General features: G+C 41.4%; 1 non-coding gene across 1 annotated transcript; it reads right to left on the bottom strand.

Annotated features, from left to right (window-relative positions):
- Positions 1-4,110: 4,110 nt before the first annotated feature.
- LOC144561139 (small nucleolar RNA R71) lies at positions 4,111-4,217 on the bottom strand. The gene has a single exon (XR_013513622.1). It is a non-coding gene; the product is annotated as a small nucleolar RNA R71 (small nucleolar RNA).
- Positions 4,218-4,588: the final 371 nt, after the last annotated feature.

The following is a 4,588-nucleotide window of genomic DNA, read 5'->3' as shown; positions in this document are numbered from 1 at the left end:
GAATTCTAAAACCGGAAAAAAAAATCCGGTTTTAGACTGAATTACCGGAAAAAAATTTCAGGTTTGGATAGATTTCGAAATCCTGCCCAACTTTAATTATTTTTTTTGGATATTTACAAAAAATTCGGCTTCGTCCTTGCAATATACTCATGTATTCATTACTTCATTATCAATTTTTTTTAGAAAAAATCAGTATGCAAGTGTTCATTTTCCGAGATTTTTATTTTTACTCAATTATTAAAATATTTTAATAAAAATAACTAGGATTTGGGAAAAATTTTAAAAATGCCCAAAACGCGGAAAAAATCCACGGTCCGAATAAAAATTCAGAACTGTGGAATAAATCCACGGCCTGGGGTTTTTAATCGGAACCGTGGAATTTTTCCATGGCTCGGGATTTTTAATTGGAACCGTGGAAAAATTCCACGGTCCGGGGTTTTTTTTTGTTGTTTTTTTTGCTATATAAGCGTTTTTGTGGTAACACTTTTGATCGTGACAGAAGGAGAATGAGAGAGAAGGAGAAAGAGAGAGAGACGGAGAGAGGAAGAGAAGAAGAGAGGAGAGAAGAAGAGAAGGAGAAAGGATATTGTTCAGCTTCTAAATCAGGTAAATTTTTTTTTTTGTAACTGTTCATTTACGTATATACTGTTCATGTAATATTCATATGTGTATTTACTATTCATATATTGTTCATTATTGTTTACTACTGTTCATATAATGCCCACTACTGTTCATAAACTGTTCACAATTGAAATCAGTAAACTGACAAAATATTTATCATTTACGAATGTAGTTTATTGGTCATGCCTATTGGAATTTCAGTACACTTTGGAGAGAAATTCATTTTTGACCAGAATAGAGCACGTTACTCCAAACCTCCAGTAAATACGTACTGGGTTGATGAAAATTTCTCATTTGAGCAGTTACAATCGCTTATTTATGAAGTGAGCGGGTACAATAGGAATCGCTGGGAATTACAAATTCAGGCCCGAATGGTCTACGCAGGAAAGTATGTCAGAATCGCGTTAGGAGATGACGGGGCATTGAGAGGCCTGATCGCGCAGGTTGTGAGGTCCGGCGAATCACTATGCAAAGTTTTTGCATGCAGAATTCACAGAGAGTCAGGAGCTGGAAGTTTAGGCCAAAATTCGGTTGCAGAAAATTATCAATCAAATTATGAACCACACACTCATTTATTCGTACCCGGACCAATACCAGAACCAGAAATATACAATAATTCACCACAATCTCTACCTTTTATCCCACCCCGACTACAATCTCCACCTTTTATCCCACATATATCTGTGTGTGGAGGTCCTTCATCCTTACCTGGGCCTGAACTAAATCCTCATCCCAGACCGCCACCAGTACAAGAAGATCCAAACGAGTCGGAATTTGAATTTATGAACTAGGTACCGGAGGAGAATTTGCAAACTAGGGATGAATAGAGGGAAGGAGACTGGGACATTAATGATGAGAAAGATGAAGAAGATGAAGAAGAATACACACAGCCCACTGTGAGGCAAAATAGAGATATGCCATTAAGTGGCCATTCTGAGACTCACCCGCTCGTAAACTTCAATGACACATCTGCTTTCCAAGAAGTAGATGTTTCTTACTATGGTCATTGGATTGAATACAAGAATGAGCTTGCAAAAGACCAATACTTCGCAAATAAGAAGCAACTGACAAAAAAGATCAGAGAGTACCGTGTTGATAAGAACCATGAGACATATACGAAGATAAGTGACACATCCCGGCTGGAAATTAGATGCAGCACTCTGGGTTGTCATTTTAAATTGAAGGCAAGAGCAACAAATCAAGGAGATACATGGATAATAACTGAGCAAGACACGCCTCACACATGCACGTCTGAGTACACCAGGACCGATCATGCACAACTCACGGCATCAATCATCACAGATATTGATATCTCCATATTTGATCTATTGTTCCGACCAATTCTTGTACCAAAATCTACGTTTTAAACCACCAAATCGCATATTTTACATTGAATATCCATAGAATATGGTACTGCTATGTTTTGGTTCTTACTTTGCAGGAATCAGGCGAAATCGGGTAAAATCAGGCAAATGACAGACTCCAGGAAGACATGATGCGACCCTCACTCATACCTTGCGACCCACATGATGCGACTCGCATCCTCCTTGAGGCGACTCGCATCAACTGTTGTCGCCCAATTCAAATTCAACCCGATAAGCCCCAAGTCAGATCCGTTGCCTATATAAGCAGGTCCTATGCCAGAATTTTGAGAGCTTTTTCCCCCTTTACATTCCAGATCACTTAGAGAGCAGAGATCAAGAGAGAAGAAAGAGATTGGAGCTTGCTTGAAGAAGAAGAGAAGAGAAGATTGCAATATCCTCTCCAATCCGCCTTGGATCTTCGAGCTTCATCATGATCTGCCTATTCTCTCTCTCTTTTATGCTTTCTTTTACCATGTTTGAGTAGAACTTTAGTTCCTAGGGTTAGGATGTAGTCTCTAAACTTTGTCTTTGAGTTGCATGTTGTTTTGATCTAAGTTTGAACTTGTGTGATTCTTTGTTTGAGTATTCATTGATTGCTTGATTTTGATTGCTTGATTGATTCTTGATTGTCTACTGTTAGATGTCTATAGCATCTCTTCCAGTAATTTGACCTTGATGTTTCTTGCAATTGTGATTGAGTATTTGAAGTAGATCTAAGATCAATAGTAGCTGAGAGGTGAACTTTCCATTATCGAAAGGTTGTGGATACTTCTAGCGAACCAGACAATCAATCTAGGTCAGATACCAGTAGGTGAGAGTTACAGGTTGAAGCCTTGCACAAGAAATCAACTTAGATACGAACACATGTCAGCTCTGCTCGAGGACCATGCGACCCTCATCAGAGATGATGCGAGTCGCATCAAACGGGTCGCATCAGAGATGATGCGAGTCGGATGATAGGTCCAGAGAGGCAAAGTTTGGGATGAAACCTGAAACCCTGGGAGCGCCTTTTATCATTGTTCAAAACCAAAACCTTTAATTGCTTTCATTTACTGTTAATTGAATTGTTACTTGAAATTAGGAAATATAAACAAACCAAACCCAACTTTTCACACTTCTAGTACCTAGCTCGGATAAGTGGTGATTTAGAATAGAAAAGAACCGTCCCTGTGGATCGATACCTGATTTTACTATACGAGCAGGGTTGTGCACTTGCAGTCTCAATTGAGAGTAACTCAAGGTTTTAAAAGGTACAATTAATCATTGTACTGAAACTTTGTAGCATACTTTTGTAAGCGAACAAGTTTTTGGCGCCGTTGCCGGGGACGGCTATTAATTCTTTTCTAGATCTTTGCTTATCTTAGTTAATCTAGATTTTAATCTGTATTTTTTTTCTTTACTTCCTTATTACTAAAAACTGGCTTTCATTCCCCCTCCTGCAGGTAAATACAAGCCGACTTACCAACTGAGGAGCAGAGGACCGCTTTTTGACGACACTCCTCCAGACGACACTGTTCCTGCTTAGTCATCAGCTGACGTGACCCTCATCACATCTGACGCGACCCTCATCAGAGCTGAAGCGGGTGGCATCAGAGCTGAAGCGGGTGGCATCAGAGCTGACGCTGGTGGCATCACTATTGACGCGACTTGTGTGACAGAGACAATGTCAGAGCATCCAAGCAGGGAAGATAGGGAAGCAGATGCCAGAGAAAGGGAAGTCCTGACCGACCAATCTGACGATGAAATGGATGTCTTCATGCCAAGGACCTTACGAGAGTTCAATATACCAAGGGCTGGGGATGTCAGAGGTGTGATCAGACTACTAAGGATACCTGGACAACAACCGAACTTCAACCCAGGAGTTGTCAACATGGTTCAGCAGAATGTGTTCAATGGCATGGATCACGAGGATCCACATGCTCATCTCCAGACCTTCCTCGAGTGCATCACAACCATCAAGACCAATGGGGCGACAGCTGATTATACCAAACTTGCTTTATTTCCTTTTACTCTTAGGGACAAGGCCAAGAAATGGTTAGGGTCATTACCAAGGGATTCCATTACCAATTGGAGGGAATTGTCTAAGTTGTTTCTCACTAGGTTTTTCCCCCACAAAAGAACTGCCAAGGTAAGGAACCAACTGACCAGTTTTAGGCAAAGGTCCGATGAACCCCTTAATGAGGCATGGGAAAGGTTTAGGGAGTTGCAGTACTCATGTCCCCACCATGGCATTCCTGATTGGTTGTTGATTCAGACCTTCTATGATGGTTTAACCGAAAGTACTCGTACCACTGTTGATGCAGTTGCAGGTGGAGCGCTGATGTCAAGGGAACCTCTGGAGGCCATGAACTTGATTGACAACATGGCGCAGAACCAACAGTGGTCTGGCCGAGACAACACCCGACCTGGAGGTGGAGGCAAGTACGAAGTCGATCAAATCACAGCTCTAAATGCCAAGTTGGATGCTATGCAAAGGGCAATGGACAAGCTGAGTGTGAAGGCAGACGAACAGCAGCCGCAAGCATGTGTCATGTGTGGAGACGAAAGGCACGCCTACGAGCAATGTCCAATGGTGCAAGTTGACGAGGAGATCAAGCGAGTAA

Source organism: Carex rostrata, chromosome 10, assembly GCF_964058835.1.
Source record: "Carex rostrata chromosome 10, lpCarRost1.2, whole genome shotgun sequence".
NCBI lineage: Eukaryota > Viridiplantae > Streptophyta > Magnoliopsida > Poales > Cyperaceae > Carex > Carex rostrata.
The sequence above is the reverse complement of the archived record's forward strand: the minus strand, read 5'-3'. Positions and strand labels throughout refer to the sequence as shown.